The sequence below is a fragment of the Equus przewalskii genome, chromosome 4, assembly GCF_037783145.1.
Source record: "Equus przewalskii isolate Varuska chromosome 4, EquPr2, whole genome shotgun sequence".
In the NCBI taxonomy this organism is placed as follows: Eukaryota; Metazoa; Chordata; class Mammalia; order Perissodactyla; family Equidae; genus Equus; species Equus przewalskii.
In genome coordinates, this window is record NC_091834.1 from 48,736,576 (window position 1) to 48,755,752 (window position 19,177).

General features: G+C 36.4%; 1 long non-coding RNA gene across 1 annotated transcript; it reads right to left on the reverse strand.

The window, feature by feature from the left end:
* Window positions 1–1,756: 1,756 nt before the first annotated feature.
* On the reverse strand, window positions 1,757–16,922 carry LOC139082810 (uncharacterized). The gene is made up of 3 exons (XR_011539067.1): window positions 16,703–16,922; window positions 10,212–10,375; window positions 1,757–3,931 (listed from the first exon to the last, which is right to left on the reverse strand). It is a non-coding gene; the product is annotated as an uncharacterized lncRNA (long non-coding RNA).
* Window positions 16,923–19,177: the final 2,255 nt, after the last annotated feature.

The window sequence follows — 19,177 nt, forward strand, 5'->3', positions numbered from 1 at the left end:
GGAAAGCATTGCCCTGTACCTTCTAGATTGTAGAAAAAGCGCTTATACAACTGAGAAAGAGGGAGCAGCAAGACTGTACCTGGTTGATCCAATCCCCCGAGTTCCTCCAATTCTATTACCGTAGATTGTCTTTCATCACCTCCTGGATTTTCACCTACAACTGCACTGCAGTTCCAGCATCCAGTTACATATCCACACCACTGGTTAGCAGACAGGCTTAGAAATCTCTCCAATTTAGTCATTTATGTGTCAGCAAGCAGGGAGCCCCACTTCCCTCATTGCCAGAAAACTTACTTCTGCAGCACTAGAGTGATGGCCAGACATTTACAAGCCATTTTCTTTGGCTGACAACTTTGTTTTTAAACCCTTAATGGAGCATCTGCAACTACTGTTCTATTGAACTAATTTTAAATGCAGTCATGTTTCCAGTAATCTGTGACAGTTTTAAAAGTTTGAAGAGACCAGGAGTTGGAGACAACAGTAAAGCAGATGTGTTTCATTGGGATTTGTTAACATCTTACTAAACCATAGTATAGAGATATTTCAGGAGGCAAACATCAGGTCAAACAGCAACACCTCCTTTTTAAACATACATAATTCCATGTCAGGTGACAAAATGAGAGCACACAAGCCACCAAACTCCTGGTCCAGTATGCAACCATCACAGATGTATATAAAATATAAGGTAAGTGATTTTTTTAAAAGTCCTGAAAGTGACACAACAGACTATTAATTTTAAAGAAGATACACTCATTCATCAAAAAAATTAAATAACCATTGACCACCTATTACATCCCAGACACTGCCTTAGATTCAAGGGATTCGTCAGTGACCAAGGCACCAGAGTTCAAGGAGCTTCTATTCCGGAGAGTGGTGAAAGCAGACAAAAAAGAAAGATAATAAATGACCTTGCTAAAAGGTGGTAAGCACAATGAAAAGATGAACAGGTGGAGCAGAGGAAGGGAGCTCCAAAGTACAGGTACTGTGGAGGGGTGTCAGGTCACAGAATTGCGGTAGTTGGTATACTATTTGACAAAATGATAGTTGAACAAACACTTGAAGGATGTGAGGGGATTGGCAATTATACTTTTAATAATAAATTATCAATTCAATATGAAAGTCTAAAAAGTTAAGCTGATAAATTACGCAGCAATCTTATCTGATAAACAGAGCTGAAGACTAATATCAACGTAACAGAGAGCAAGAATGATGGTAAAAAATAGTCTCCTCCATACTTCTTTCTTTGCTCCACTCAACTCTTCTTTTCCATAACTCCCTTCTTCCTGATTTCTCACTGTGGTCTTCTTTTCTTTCCCTGACAAATTCACACGCTTCCTCTCCTTCTACACATGTATTTTTTTAAATTGTAGAAATAATTAGAAGTGTTTCCAATAATACATTATCGTTTTCCCAAAAACCAACACACTCACTTACCTTCTCCTTGCTGGAAACACTTTTTCTTTACTCAACACTGTGACCATCAGAATCATAGTAAAGTCTGTGTCTCATTTAATGATTTTAATTTTGTTCCCGAAACACTTGCTCTAAAGTGAAAAGCCATAAATTGAAAACAAAATTCATTAATTTGAAAGGGAAATTGTAAAATATATTATCCCAATCCAAAATACTCAGTTTTCACAGATTGGAATATACATATCAAGTGAATGATAAAAAACAAGTTTATGTAAATAATAAACAATAGTGTTAAGTAAAATAAAGTTTGAATATAAATTGTAATGAACTTTATTTTACTCACCAAGGAAGGAAGAGATTGGATAAGGGGTGGCAGTTGGTGCTTATCTTGAGACAGGCATGTTGATATCAAAATTGGAACGCTGCAAATGTTAGTTTCCAAGGGCTGCGGTGACAAATCATCACAACCTGGGTGGCTTGAAACCACAGAAATTTATTCTCTTATTTAGTTCTGAAAGCCAAAAAGCCAAAATCAATCCAAAAGCCTTGGCAAGCTGTTTGGAGTCTCTGAGGGAGAACCTGTTCCATGCCTTTCTCTTAGCTTCTGGCAATTGCCAGCAATCCTTGGCATCCTTGGCTTGTAGATGCATCACTCCAATCTCTGCCTCTGTCTTCACATGGTGTTCTCCATTTTACTCCATTATGATCTCATCCTAACTTGATTACATCTGTAAAGACCCTATTTCCAAGTAAGCTCATATTGACACATACCAGGGTTTAGGACTTGAATTTATCTTTTTGGTGGACACAATTCAACCTACTGGGTAGAAATTTTCTTTTCCTTAAGACTATGACAAAATAAAGGCTAAACCTGAGAGCAGTTCAAAACACGTGGGAACATACAAAATAGACTGAAGATTCAAAAGATACGGTCTTCCTTTTCACCTAGCATTTTAACATGGAGCAAAAATGTTTTGTTTCATCCAAACATGATGATCAATTTGAGTTTGTTCCACATGATACTCTTTTACTAGAAACTATTGTGCTAAGGAAGAGGTAAGTGTGTCTTTTCCTGAAACTATATTGTTGATTTAGTGTATTGTTTTCAGTGTGTTTGGGATGAAAAAAAGTTGTTATTCCCAATAAAGTGTTATTTTGAGGAAAGTGAGGGTAATGATGGAAAGTGGTTAACCGAACAGTCATAATGTGAGGGAAACCTATGTCTTCAGATTTAAGAGCAATCTAACTTGATCCAGACACATCATACATTTTTATGATAATATACTAAAAGCAATATTTCCAATGTATGCTGTTGAGTAGGCCCTTAAATGTTCTTAAATACCCCTACAGTCTAAAATTTCCCCATAAAATGGAGGAAGAGAAAAAAGCTTGTTGCAATGTGAATGCTAAAGTTTTCTTTTCTGACTAAGTAATTTGTATAGCAGCTGTTATGGGTTGAATTATGTCCCCTCAAAAAGATATGTTGATCCTAACTCCAAGTACCTCAGAATGCAATCTTATTTGGAAATTGAGTCTTTGCAGATATATTCAAGTTACGATGAAGTCATTGGGCCCTAATTCAATAGTATCCCCATAAAAGGAGAAAATTTGGATAGAGACGGACACTATGCAAAGATAAAGGCAGAACACCACATAGAGATGAAGGCTGAGACCAGGGTGATGCATCTGCAAGCCAAGGACCAGCAAAGATTGCCAGAAAACCACCAGAAGCTAGGAGAGGCAGGAAACAGATTGTCTCGCAATCAACTCCATTGACACCTTGATCTTGGATGTCTAGCCTCTAGATCTGTGAGACGATAAATTTCTATTGTTTAAGCCACCCAGTGTGTGGTAGTTCACTCTGGCAGCCCTAGAAACCTTTACACCTCTTGGTATAAAGAGAGCTAAAATTGATGTGACAAAAATCTCAAGTTATATGTCATGGACCTTCAAGGTTGGTCTTGAACAATGGAAACTTCAAATATTGAATGCCGAGGGTCTGTCTTATACTGGAGCTTCCCAGAACTACCCTTCTAGGAGAGTGTGGTTTAATCATTGCTCCATCAACAATGGGAGATGCAACTCAGTTTCCTATAATAAGGTGGTTGGTAGATGAAGTTTTGTCTCTTCTCTTTCACTTTGGGTGATTAACTCCAAAGCAGGGTCTGAGATGTTACTGAAATATAACATATATATAGCAGCAACTCTTCACTATCAGCATAATACCCATGTTTTTGCTCCTTCCTTTGTAAAAGAGGATAGGAGGAGGCAATGTACCCAGCTAAAAGTACATTTCTCAGGGCCAGCCTATTGGCGCCGTGGTTACGTTCCACTTTGGCAGCCTGGGGTTTGCCAGTTTGGATCCCGGGTGCGGACGTGACACTGCTCAGCAAGCCATGTTGTGGTAGGCATCCCACGTATAAAGTAGAAGAAGATGGGATGGATGTTAGCTCAGGGCCAGTCTTCCTCAGCAAAAAGAGGAGAATTGGTAGCAGATGTTAGCTCAGGGCTAATCTTCCTTAAAAAGACAAAAAACAAAAGACATTTCTCAGCTTCACTTGCTCAAAAGATGGTCAATAAGATGTAAACATATCTCATGAGCAAGATGTAATGAACAGTTGGATGAGACTTCTGGAAAAGTTAGTTCAGCTGACAGGTGCTGTTTTATACTTCCCCCTTTCTTTTTTTTCTTCCCCAAAACCTGGTTGTAATGTCTTGGCGTCCAGCAGCCATTTGGGGACCATAAGTGGAAGGCTAAGAAATTGGTCACAGACTCCCTGACACTCTTGTGCTACTGAACAGATATCAGTATCTGCCTATCTCCATACTTTTTATTGACTGACAAAAATAAAACTATATATTTAAATCATTCTAGTCAGCAGTCCATCAGTGGTAGCCAAATACAATTCTTAACTGATATAAAAACCTATCTACACAGTGGACACACCCTTGATTTCCAAGTCTCCAAGTAGCTTAATCTGAATTTGTCATACTTTACAACATAGTTTAATGCACTAACATTCTTCATATTTTTTATTGAAACAAATGTTTGACCATGAGAACACTACTGAACATTTCAGGGAACATAATTCTAATAAAACCACAATAAATATTTTTATTTTGATGTCTGTTTTTATTTTATCAGGCAACTGTTTCAGAAATAAAGAAAATAACTGCCCCCCCAAAAAACCCTTCAACCTACTTTACAATTTTTCATTAATCAGAGCAAGTAATCATTTTTCAACAGCCACAAAATGGGTAAGACCTAATTGTTTGAATGAGTTTAACAGCGTTTTAAATTTTATGGGCCACTAAAATATATGAAGACTACCAGTGACTATTCATGGATTCACCGAGACCTCTCCGAGTAGCTTCACTAGCAGAGGAGTGGCAAATGTGGAAAATAAAAATGGAAGAACTTGAGGAATACTTTATTCTTTGGGCATATTAGCCACTCCTTTCGAACTCAAGGAATGTCTACGGCATAATTCTAAAAAGAATATAGGTAGCTGTAATATGGGAAATACTTTAAAAGATATACCGTAGAACCACTTAGCTGGGGACCTACCAGGTAGGTTTTTTTCATTCATAGTCCTATGGATAAGAGAATAAATGGAACCACTCTTCACTTTTGATAATTCTTGTTTCCTTTCTCCATTCAAAGAAAACTTAAAGGAGAAGAGAAAAAAGGAGGCTATCATCTGAATTCCTTCTAAACTGACGCTACAGCATTGCCTAAGATTAAGTTTGTATAATCTTTAACAACATAAAGCTAAACATATGTGGTCAAAATGCCTCTTTTAAAAAAAGAAAGTAAAGTTTTAAGGGATTTCTCCATGCTTTTCTAATTAAATGAGTTTATTAAAAAGCTATACTTTTTCAGCAATTTCCCCCTAAAAGTTGCATCGTTTCATTTAAGAAGTCTTAGCTCAACTGAATTACTTGGCATTGCTTCTTTGAGAGTGTCATTTACCATATGAAAAAACAAGTTGCCCATGATGAGCAAGGACCTGAGATGCTTCAGACGGTTTGGCTTCTCTTCTTGGCTACAACTCAGCTCAGCAAAACTGTCAGTCAAGGGCACAAGGAAAAATATTTTTAATTGATTACCATTCGAGAAAAGTTGGCCACCAAAACCTTTTAGGGTATGTCTTCCCAGGCCTGTAAGTCACTCATTGACAGTCTTAAGCAACAACAGATTTCATTTAAGAAATATACTATAATTCTTGGCCAAAGGAATGAAAGTCTTATGTGGTTCTAGCATTCTCATTTTTCTCTCCTCCCAGTTGTAGATTTTCACTTTAGGACCTCTGATCATACTACTATTTAAAATGAAACTTTTTCTCTTTCAACCACCCCATTCTCTCTCTCTCTCTTTCTCTCTCTCTCTTTTTTATTTTCATGGCTATTATCCTTCCAAATCTGTTTCCAAATTAGAACATTCTTGAGTCTGACACTTACCTTGATACATAAGTGAAATATCTCAAATGTGGATGGCATCTTAGAGTATAATGAGATTTCATGTTCATTATTTTATTTCCAATGAGGTAGGTCAGATAGGGAGAATCATAAATACAAATTCAGACACTGAGGATCAGAACAGCTATTTTTAACTCAGCCAGGATCACATATATATACTAAGTGACAGAGACAAGACTAGAATCCAGTCTTCAACTTCCTAGTCCGTTCTCCATTCACTCTGCAGTACTTCACTTCTACACTTGCTTTTGAAATGGGGACTTTTGCCTCCTTGACTAGAAAGATGATTGAAGTGACTCATGGGAGATGGAATTCCCTCCCAGTCAGACATGTCTCCAAATTGAATTATTATTGTCAGGGAAAGTTTAAGAAGGTACTAAGGTCTAGAAAAATGTCCATTTAAAATAAGCAATTTATATTACGTTACTCTTGAAAATTAGGTCATTTGCCAAAACTAATATTCAATGCTATTCATTGCAAATCTAACACAAAGCCATTCTTAAAAGCTGAACAACTGACAAATGTTTCCAGAGGTATCCTTTGCCTGAATTATGTGTTTACCTTGGGGAATTTTATGAAGGCAGGTACAGGATGTCATAACAATGTCTGCTTGGATCAGAGGGCTTTTGCTTCTAGATTTATGGGACATTTGGCTTGTATTCTTTGTATCGTCTATCTCATCAGTTATTTCTAAGGATGTTGCCACGGTCTTGGAAAATAATCTACAAGGTTAGTGAAGGATGAAGATTGGTGGCAGAAATCCAGTGCTTCTCTTTTGTTCTTCCAATTCCTACTTAATTTTAGCTCCATCTGTAGCCATGAGAATCAGCCCAACACAACTACAAAAATAAGGTTGAATAACACCAGAGCCTAAAGAAATAAAAACAAACTTCCTAGGTGAGGACATAAATAGCTGCAAGCTTAAAATGATGTATACCTACATTTTTTTTCTTGATTATTTTTCTGTTTTTCTTAGCTATCTATGTGAGAGAGGAATATTCTTAGTTTATATAGCAGAGAAAAAATGCTAAACCTTCTCTCATACCAAGAAGTAATTTGCTCAATCAATTATCCATTCAAAAATATTTATTGAGAGCTTATTCTGAGAGAGAAACTGTGCTAAGTAATGGGGATATGGTATGAATCAGACAAGTATGGTCTTGCCTTCGTGAAGCTTACAGTTTCATGGGAAGGTACAAAAGTAAAAATTAAGATTAAACGTGATAAATCTTTAATAGTGAGAATATAGGATTCTATGAGAGAATTTAGAACAAAACATCCCATAGGCATATGTAAGATTAAACAGATTCGCTGTATTCAGATTTAACACAACTGGAACTTTCTCTCTATCTTCAGAAACTATGTAAGAATAAAAATAAATAAGTGATATTATTATAAGGATACCTTGAGCTTGTTAAAATGTATTAAAAAAGTAGATCATTCTTAAACTTGAATCAATTAATAAATTGTTGTATTGTATTATTTGCAATGTGGTATGCTGTAACACTGTGCTTGCGATGTCATCTTTCTAAATATGAAGAGATTATTTTGAACATCAGTTTAGTCCAAAATAAAAAGACATACTCTTTTATGCTAATAAATTTTTTATAACAGTGGGACTCTACCTTCATTGGTCCATGTCTTAAATTGGGTGCACCTACCCAATAAAGCCTACCAAAATTCATCAATATGGTAGGAAATAGGCAACTACAGCTAACGTTTATTATAGTGTTTCTATGAAAAATAACCAAACAACACTTGGCAAGATTCCATACTGATTTTACAATGTCATTCCATTGACATCAAATTTCTTGTTGTGGTAGAATCCTCAAACCTACACTGCAAAAATCTTGGCTTTGATGGTGCGGGCCCTGCGGCCGAGTGGTTAAGTTTGCGCGCTCCACTGCAGGCGGTCCAGTGTTTTGTTGGTTCGAATCCTGAGCGCGGACATGGCACTGCTCATCAAACCACGCTGAGGCGGCGTCCCACATGCCACAACTAGAAGGACCCACAACGAAGAATATACAACTATGTACCAGGGGGCTTTGGAGAGAAAAAGGAAAAAAGTAAAATCTTTAAAAAAAAAAAAATCTTGGCTTTGAGTTGATGACTTGAAAAACAACAACAATTATCCAATTGAATGAACAGCAACATTTTTTCTGTTTATGAATCTGTACTGCTATCAGCTGGTTTAAAAAAAGTTTCCACAGGAACTTTATTCCAGTCATTAAGATAGCCAAGTACTGGGATGCTAATAGATGCTCAAAGATTAGCCAGCTGGATTTTCAAGGTTTTTTGTAATTTGAGATGCCTTTCGATTACAACAGTAAGAGTCGATTGAATTTTAGTCTTGAGTCACATGAGAGTTATTGTGGTTCTAATTTAACAAAGGGATACTTTGTTAAAGACTTGTTTCTTCCTTATCTTTCTAACACAATACATGTCCATTAGATCACTGGTGCAAATTTAACTACAGGGATCCATGGAACTGACAGGGATCAGAGTCCCCCAAACCATAGAATCTGAGCAAATGTTTGCCAAACTCAGGTTTATACCACTTCAAAATAAATACCTTCCGACTTCTCCATCTCGTCTTATCTCCTAAAGGGCTACCAATTCTGCCAGCTGCAACAGCTACAGCTACAGCTATAACCAAGCTCAATCTAGAGCAGATATTACCAAAGAAATAATACAATTTTTTTGATGTTCGTAATTCCCAAGAGAGTAGTTGTCAACTGGCCAGGGAATGTGTCTATGTGGGCCAAACCACAGAGAAATATTCTTATCTAGTGTATATTTATTTTACTATTTGGCATATCATAAATATAATCCAAATTTCCGTTTCTTCATAAAATGTTAATATATGTGTTCTTGTCTGAGGCTGGAAATCTCTCCAGTGCTTTAAAAGAATAGCAAAATTAAAAGTTTCGTGCTATATTCAGATATTTTGATTTACTGCATTTTAAAAATCTTAATTTTTATAACTAGTCTCAAATAATATTTAAAATATGCCTACTACCCCAAAATAGAAAAATATTCGTACCCTTTAAATACATTTTAAAAGAAAATATTCTAATTTTTGAGTCAAATAATCCACTATCTATGAATATTTTTATCTGGCATATGACATATAGCACGTGCTCAAAAGAAGATTGTTGAATTTATTGAAAGAACAAATTAAGTATATAATTATATAAAAACATCTAGTCATATTAACATAATGTTAGCTGTAATATTCTACACTTTTATAGATCCAGTCTAATGTAAAACCCTTTTTCACTGATCCACTTAAGAAATCCACTTTCAAAATAATGAAAACTAAAGAATATTCATACTTTTTTAATTTTCTGCTGTCTTCTATTTTGAAGATTAACACTTTTAAAGTAATTAAAATTTGACTTTTTAATAATTTTTAGCTTAAGAAATTTGACTAAACACAGATATTTACTTTCTTCCTGGGGCCACCCACTTATTAAAATGATAGTAATAACACCACCAAAAATAAAGACTATACTCAAAACAGTGAAAGAAATGGAAGGAGAATGAGTAGTGTACTAGAGAATTTAGCAAGAACAACAAAAAGTAGATGAGAATTATTTTTCTTGGGCAGCCTAGATACCCTAACAAAACCTTCCCTGAAAATAACTAAAAATGCAGGATACAGTGTACATAGCATCAGTTAAATATTTAGAAGTGCTACAAAAAGGTAAGGATTGTTTGAGGCCAAAGATGAAGTGAGAAAAACTAAGCAAAAAGGTTGTTTTTGACTTGAAGATATTTGCCAAACCCAGATAACCTTGAGGTCTAGTTTTCAAAGTTTCACAGATCATAGGAAACGTGAAATAAACCCTCAAGCCAAGCCAATATGGAAAGTCTTACAGATGATTTTCCTACATAACTGGAGAGGTCATGGTGCAATGTTCTTGGTTAGTGTACAGGTGAACTCTGTCCCCTAGAGTCTCCTGCTGTCCTCGCTCAACACACTCCTCCAACCTCCCCCTACAACCTATGCTTCTGCTGCCAATCGTACAAAGAAAAATTGTCTGTCTTGAAAGTTGGTGCTGGTAGAGGAACAAAATTAACTCTCTTAAGAATTTATAAATACAATTAGGTCCTCAATGAGATTTATAATCCAATACCTTACTACCTGGAAAGTTTGAAAAGTAATCCTCCCTGTTGCCCCTCTCTCCCCCATTTGCCTATGGTAACCACCAATCCAATCTCCATTGCTATGTGTTTGTTTATTGTTGTTTTTATCTTCTACATATGAGTGAGATCATACAGTATTTGACTTTCTCCCTCTGACTTATTTCACTTACCATAACACTCTCAAGGTCCATCCATGTTGTCACAAATGGCCGGATTTCATCATTTCTTATGGCTGAGTAGTATTCCATTGTCTATATATACCACGTCTTCTTTATCCGTCCATCCCTTTATGAGCACCTATGTTGCTTCCAAGTCTTGGTTATTGTGAATAATTCTGCAATGAACATAGGGGTGCATGTGTCTTTATGCATTTGTGTTTTCAAGTTCTTTGGATAAATACCCAGCAGTGGAATAGCTGGATTATATGGTAGAACTATTTTTAATCTTCTGAGGATACTCCATACTACTTTCCCTAATGGCTGCAACAGTTTGCACTCCCAACAGCAGTGTACTAGGGTTCCCTTCTCTCCGCATCCCCTCCAACACTTGTTGTTTCCTGTCTTGTTAATTATAGCCATTCTGACTGGAGTGAGGTGATATCTCATTGTAGTTTTGATTTGCATTTCCCTGATAGCTAATGATGTTGAGCATCTTTTCGTATGCCTGTTGGCCATCTGTATGTCTTCTTTGCAGAAATCTCTGTTTAGATCTTTTGCCCATTTTCTAATTGGATTGTTGGTTTTTTGTTGTTGAGATGTATGAGTTCTTTGTATATTTTGGATATTAACCTCTTACCTGATATATTGTTTGCAAATATCTTCTCCCAATTGTTAGGTTGTCTTTTCATTTTGTTGATGGTTTCCTTTGCTGTGCAGAAGCTTTTTAGTTTGATGTAGTCCCATTTGTTCATTTTTTCTTTTGTTTTGTTGCCCAGTCAGACATGGTACTTGAAAATATGCTGCTAAGACCGATGTCAAAGAGCGTACTGCTATGTTTTCTTCTAGAAGTCTCATGGTTTCAGGTCTTACATTCAAGTCTTTAATCCATTTTGTGTTGATTTTTGTGCACGGTGTAAGATAATGGTCTACTTTCATTCTTTTGCATGTGGCTGTCCAGTTTTCCCAACACCATTTATTGAAGAGACTATCCTTTCTCCATTGTATGTTCTTGGCCCCCTTGTTGAATATTAGCTGTCCATAAATGTGTGGGTTTATTTCTGGGCTCTCGATTCTGTTCCACTGATCTGTGTGTCTGTTTTTGTGCCAGTACCATGCTGTTTTGGTTACTATGGCTTTGTAGTATATTTTGAAATCAGGGAGTGTGACACCTCCAGCTTTGTTCTTTTTTCTCAGGAATCCTTTGGCTATTCGGGGTCTTTTGTTGTTCTATATAAGTTTTAGGATTCTTTGTTCTATTTCTGTGAAAATTGTTGTTGGAACTTTGATAGGGATTGCACTGAATCTATAGATTGCTTTAGGGAGTATGGACATTTTAACTATATTAATTCTTCCAATCCAAGAACGCGGAATACCTTTCCATTTCTTTGTGTCTTCATCAATATCTATCAACAACATTTTAAGTTTTTGGTGTACAGAAACTTCACCTCTTTGGTTAAGTTCATTCCTAGGTATTTTATTCTTTTTGTTGCAGTTGTAAATGGGATTGTATTCTTAATTTCTCTGCCTGCTACTTCGTTGTTAGTGTATAGAAATGCAACTGATTTTTGTATATTGATTTTGTATCCTGCTACTTGACTGTATTCATTTATTATTTCTAAAAGTTTCTTAGTGGACTCTTTAGAGTTTTCTATACATAAAATCGTGTCATCTGCAAAGAGTGACATTTTCATTTCTTCTTTCCCAATATGGATCCCTTTTATTTCTTTTTCTTGCCTGATTGCTCTGGCTAGGACTTCCAATACTATGTTAAATAAGAATGGTGAAAGTGGGCATCCTTGTCCGGTTCCTGTTCTTAGAGGGATAGCTTTTAGTTTTTCTCCATTGAGAATGATATTTGCTGTGGGTTTGTCATATATGGCCTTTATTATGTTGAGGTATTTTCCTTCTATACCCATTTTATTTAGAGCTTTTATCATATGGATAATCGATATAGATTACCTATATAATGGATATATAGAGAATGGATGTTCTATCTTGTCAAGTGCTTTCTCTGCATCTATTGAGATGATAATGTGATTTTTATTCTCATTTTTTTAATTTGGTGTATCACATTGATAGATTTGCCAGTGTTGAAACGTCCCTGCATCTCTGGAATGAAACCCACTTGATCATGATGATGTATGATCTTTTTAATGTATTGTTGTATTCAATTTGCTAGTATTTTGTTGAGGATTTTTGCATTGATGTTCATCAGTGATACTGGCCTGTAATTTTCATTTTTTGTTTTGTCCTTGTCTGGTTTTGGTATCAGGATAATGTTTGCTTCGTAGAAGGAGTTAGGAAGCCTCCCCTCCTCTTCAATTTTCTGGAAGAGTTTGAGAAGGATGGATATTAAGTCTTCTTTGAATGTTTGGTAGAATTCACCAGGGAAGCTATCAGGTCCTGGACTTTCATTTTTTGGGAGGTTTTTGGTTGCTGTTTTGATGTCCTTACTAGTGATTGGTCTATTCAAATTCTGTACTTCTTCTTGGTCCAGTTTTGGAAGGTTGTATGTTTCTAAGAATTTATCCATTTCTTCTAGATTATCCAATTTGTTGACGTATAGCTTTTCATAGTATTCTCTTATTATCTTTTGTGTTTCTGAGGTGTCCATTGTAATTTCTCCTCTTTCATTTCTGATTTTATTTATTTGAGCCTTTTCTATTTTTCTTGGTGAGCCTAGCTAAGGGTTTGTCAATTTTGTTTATCTTTTCAAAGAACCAGCTCTTGGTTTCATTAATTTTTTCTATTGCTTTTTTAGTCTCTATTTCATTTATTTCTGCTCTGATTTTTATTATTTCCTTCCTTCTGCTGATTTTGGGCTTTGTTTATTGTTCTTTTTACAGTACCTTTAGATGTGCTGTTAGATTGTTTATTTGGGATTTTTCTTCTTTGTTGAGGTAGGCCTGAATTGTATAAACTTCCCTCTTAAAATCACTTTTGCCGTATCCCATAGACTATGGCATGTCATATTTTCGGTTTCATTTGTCTCCAGGAATTTTTTTTATTTCTCCTTTGATTTCTTTATTGACCCAATCGTTGTTCAGTAGCATTTTGTTTAATCTCCACATTGTTGTGGCTTTTCTCATTTTCTTCCTGTAGTTGATTTCTAGTTTCATACCTTTGTGGTCAGAAAAGTTGCATGGTATTATTTCAATCTTCTTAAATTTATTGAGACTTGTTTTGTGGACTAGTATGTCATCCATCCTGGAGAATGTTCCATGTGCATTTGAAAAGAATGTGTATTCTGTGATTTTTAGATGGAATGTTCTATATATACTCACTAAGTCCATCTAGTCAAATGTGTCATTTAAGGCCAGGGTTTCCTTATTGATCTTCTGTTTGGATCATCTATCCATTGGTGTAAGTGGAGTGTTAAAGCCCCCTACTATTATTGCGTTACTGTCTATTTCTATGTCTGTTAATAATTGCTGTATATATTTAGGTGTTCCTATGTTGGGTGCATAGATACTTACAAGTGTTATATCTTCTTGTTGGATTGTTCCCTTTATCATTATGTAGTGCCCTTCTTTGTCTTGTTATAGTTTTTGTTTTAAAGTCTATTTTGTCTGATGTAAGACTTGCTACCCCTGTTTTCTTTTCTTTGCCATTTGCGTGGAATATCTTTTTCCATCCTTTCACTTTCAGTTTGAGTGTCTTTAGGTCTGAAGTGTGTCTCTTGTATGCAGCATACATATATGGGTCTTGTTTTTTTTTTTTTTTTCCAACTGGCCACCCTATGCCTTTTGATTGGAGCATTCAGTCCATTGACATTTAAAGTAACTATTGATAAATATGTATTTATTGCCTTTTTGTTCCTTCTTTCTCAGTGTTTTAGTAGTTCTTCTCTGTTCCTTTCTTTTTCTCTTGTTCTCTTCCCTTGTGGTTTGATAGCTTTCCTTAGTAATATGTTTGATTTCTTTTGTCTGACTGATTTGCTTACTTACTGTACATTTCTGATTTGTGATTACCATCAGGATCCTATATAATATTCTATGTATATAACAGTCTATATTGAGTTGATAGCCTCTTTAGCTTGACCTCTTTCTAAAAGCTCTACTTTTTCACTCCCCTCCTCCCACATTTTATGTTTTTGAAATCATATCTAATCTCCTGTTTAGTGTGTGTCTATCCATTACCCTCTTATCATTGAAACAGGTTATTTTAGTACTTTTGTCTTTTAACCTTCATATAATCTTCACAGGTGGTTGATCTACTACCTTTACTATATTTTTACCCTTATTGGTGATTTTATTGCCTGGTTTTTTGGGATTTTTCTTTTTGATAATTTTTTTGTCCCTATTTGTGGTCTTCGTGTTCCTGCTTAAATAAGTCCCTTCAGCATTTGTTGTAGAACTGGTTTCTTGGTGATAAATTCCTTTAATTTTTGCTTGTCCAGGAAGCTCTTTAATTCTCCTTCCATTCTGAATGACAACCTTGATGAACAGAGTATTCTTGGCTGTAGGTTTTTTCCTTTTAGCGCATTAAATATGTGATACCATTCTCTTCTCACCTGTAGGGTTTCAGAGAAGTCCGCTGATAGCCTTATAGGCTTTCCCTTCTATGTCACTTATTGCCTTTCTCTTGCTCTTTTAGGATTCTCTATCTTTAATTTTGGACATTTTAATTATAATGTGTCTTGGTGTGGGCCTCTTTGGGCTTATCTTCTTTGGAGCTATCTGTGTTTCCCGTACTTGGATATCTGTTTCCTTCCTTAGGTTAGGAAAATTTTCATCTATTATTTCTTCAAATAAATTTTCTGCCCCTTTGTCTCTCTCTTCTCCTTCTGGGACACCTATAATAGGAATAGCATTGTGCTTGATATTGTCCCAGAGTTCCCTTAGACTGTTCTCATTCTGTTTAATTCTTTTTTCTTTTTTCTTTTCAGCTTGGGTCATTTCCTCTAGTCTTTTGTCTAGCTTGCTGATCCATTCTTCTTTATCCTCTACTCTGCTATTGAGTCCCTCTAGTGAATTTTTCATTTCGACTATTGTATTCTACACTTCTGATTCGTTCTTTTTTATATTTTCCAGTTCTTTGTTTATGAGCTCACTGTGTTCATCCAGTCTTCTCCCAATATCTCTGAGCATCCTTATGCGTTTCTTTTTTTTAACTCTTTGTCAGATAGGTCTCTTATTTCTGTTTCATTTAGTGCTTTTTCTGGGGCTTTGTCCTGTTCCCTTGCTTGGAATGTACCCCTTTGTCTCCTCATTATGCCTCTTTCTCTGTGCTTATTTCTATGTATTAGGCAAGTTGGCTATGTCTCCTGATCTTGCAGAAGTGGCCTTATGTATGAGATGCCTTATGAGGCCCAGCAGTGTGCTTCCCTCTCATCACCAGTCCATAAGAACCAGGAGTGACCCTTTTGTGGGCTACTTGTGTCCTTCTGCTGTGGCAGAGTTGCTCTTCATGCAAGTACACAGGGAGTCTAGTCTTTCCTTCTCTGGCCAGCTATTTGTAAATCCAGTTTGGGGACCCTCAGCACCATTGGCTTCAAGGTCTAACAGCACACCTCTGTTGCAGTTTTCCTATTAATTGAGTAGGTACCCAGTGTAGCTAGTGCTAGGCTCACAGGTTTACAGTTGCTATAGACCTCAAGCCTACAAGGCTATTTTCAGTTCTCTTAGAAGTGCAGCTGAGTGAGGCTTACCCTAGGCATGGAAGCACTCAATTGTTTCAGGTTTTGGAAGGTGAAGTTGATCCTTTTTATGGCTATTTGTGAAGCACAGCTCTTCTTCCCTGATAAGCCTCACCCCCCACAGGGCCACCAACACTGACAACACAGTCCTGATCCATGCACGCTTCCCAACCCCCTGGAGCATACTCCAACAGTTCACTACTGAGGCCCCCATGTCTCCACCAATGCCCCCCACAGTTCACCAGGTCCTCACACAGGCCTTGCCCCACAGAAGTAGACACACTCACCTACCTGTAGAGGGTCAAGGCACCCAGTCAATGCAGGCTGACAAGTAGCCTGAGGGCTTGCTGTTGAGTGGGCCAGTCCCTAGGGTGGGCTACCTGCCCTGGCTGAACTGGATTAAATCTGCGCTCTAGCAGGTGCGGCAGAACTCTGGGCTAACAGGCCAGAGGAAGAACTCCAATGGCATCTGCAGGGGTCCGTGTCAGCACACCTGGACCAGGTCACAACAAGGGCCACCACCAATGTCTCAGTCTCCAGAGAGGTCTCTCCTCTTACTGAGATGCACCCAAAGCCTACCAGGTGAGTCTCTTTTCACCAAACTACTGTCAGCCTTCTCTCTAGTGATTTTGGGTTGCTGAGACAGGTGAGTTTGTGTGTGAGCCCTTTAAGACCTGGGCCTTTTCGGCTTTTGTCTGATGGCTTTTCTAAGGGTATTCCCCACTGCAGTTAATAGCCAGAGAACCCAGATAGTAAGACCCTTGTCTCACTTGTGCTGAGTCTGAAGGATTCTTACAGCAGTATCAGCCCCTGCTCTGGACCTCAACCCTCCAGGAAGGGCTGCGAACCTTAGGGTGGCTCCCACCTGGTCAGCTGAGAAACTCCGCTGCTGCTGAAGATGGCTTTTTTTCTCTCCAGAAGGAATTTCCACCTCGTCCGCCTTAGTCAGGACTGTCCCTTGTTGTGGGGGTTCTTTTTATCCAGTTTTAAGTTTCTTATCCAGGGTATTTTTCCAAAAATAGTTGTAACCTGGGAGGAGATGAGTTCAGAGTCTGCTTACATTGCCATCTTGATGAGATCTCCCTGAAAAGTTTTAAGCCATAAATTTATTTTGAAGTGGTCCTAGATTAGAACAAACTATAAGCACTGGCAAAAACAACTTCGTATCTTTTCCGAGGGACACCAATCTTAAAGGAAGGCCTTAAGGAAATACCAGATAAGCTTACAAGAAACAGGAACTCACACTCAAAAGTCACCAAAAGTGTAGGAAATCAAGCACCACAAAGGAGAACTAGCAGAATTAACTTATAGCAGCATCAGACCCTCAATGTGTCCCACAAGCAATACAAAATAAATATATTTTTAAATTAAAATCCAAAGAAAGGATTGAATATATGAGTAAAGAGCAAAAGACTAAAAACAACAAGTAGATTGGAAAATAATCAAATTCAACTTCTTTAATTAAAATAATGAATAATTCAATGTCTGACTCTTATTTCTGGCTATGTTAGAGTATCAGGAACCAGATTTATCATCCTACATTAAGTAAATAGAAAATTGACAAAATGTATGAAATTACTGTTTTCAGATATGATACAGTAGGCAGTGCAGATCTTTGATCCCAGAGAGAAGGGAAACTAACAAGGAGCGATCTATGACTGTCCCCCTGTAGGCAGTTTCCAGCCCACAACAAAGGAAGGGAAAAACTCAGAGAGAGCCTGGTGGTATCATTGAGTTGAAGAGAGAGAGATTGGAGTTTGGGGAGGTTAAAGCAGCTAACACTTAGAGAGAAATTACTGAAGAGGAGGGAACTACTTAGAGAGAAAGTTCCAGAGAGTGAGCATTTGGTGGAATACTGCTCTGTGCATACCTGAAATGGAACTACCTGAGATGACAGAAATAACAAGTGGAAACCATTAGGCCAAATAATTCCAAGAACTTACACAAGCCTAGGAATATGTTCCATGTAGCCAGAAGAAAAAGACCTCATAATACATGAAGCATACAGAGGAATTCCCAAAAGCTTATATACAAAGATTATTAACAATATAAATATGTTATATATAATATATATTAGAAGTAATATGTAAAGATTTTATATAAAGGTTATGTACGTGTATATATATGTATTATATAAAAGCAAAAAGAACTCCAAGAAACCTATAAGATCATCTCAATTGATGATTTGTCATCAAATTAATGATGCAAGGCACTTGACAAATGTGATACCTATTCATGGTAAAAACTCTCAGCTGAGTAAGACTAAAGGGGAACGTCTTCACTCTGATAAAAAGTATCTATGTCAAACCTCTAAGTAAAATCATACTTAATAAGAAAAGACTAATGCCTATCCATCAAGACTGGGAAAAAGACAAGGATGTCCTCTGAAAGAACTTTTACTTAATGTGATACTGAATTCTAGCCAGTTCAATAAGGCGTAAATACATACATGCATACCTACCCAGAAAAATGGGTACACATTGAAAAGGAGAAAGTAAAGCTATCTTTATTTATAGATCATATGGTCATTTACGTAAAAAATCCTAAAGAATATAACCCTTTAAAAGAAAATCCACCACAACTAATAGGTAAAATAGGAAGATTATAGCATACTAGGTCAATATACAAAAATCTGTTGTATTTCTATATATTAACAACAAATAATTGGATATTGAAATTTGAAAATAATATCATTTACAATATGATCAAATAAAATGAAATCGTTAAGGATAAATTTAGCAAAATATGTGCAAGACCTGCACATTGAAAAATACAATATATTGCATGAAAAAACAAAGATTATGAAAGGATACACCACGTTCACAGATCGGAAGTCTCAATATTATTAACATATCAGTTCTTCCCACTTTGATGTTTGACTTCAACTCAGCTGAATTAAATTCCAGTAGACCTTCTTAAAATAAAACTTAACAAGCTGATTCTAAAATTTGTATGCAAATGCAAAGGACTATCATTCTATTACATTGGTCCACTATTTTGAAAATCAAGAACTTAAAAAACTTATACTTTGTATGGTCAGCATTTTTAATTTTACCATTGTGATTTCAAGACTTATGCTAACATTACAGTAATTCAGACAGTGCAATATTATTATACCATCAATGGGAGAGAAGAGTCTAGAAATGGGCTCATGTATATGTGGTTAACTGATTTTTAACAAATACATCAAGGTAATTCAATAGAAAGAAAGTAGTCTTTCTAACAAAAAATCCTGGGACAATTGAATATACACAGGAAAAACTAGCCTTAAGCTTTATCTCATGCCATACACAAAATTTAATTTGAAATATATTGTAGAAATAAAAGTTAAAATATAAAT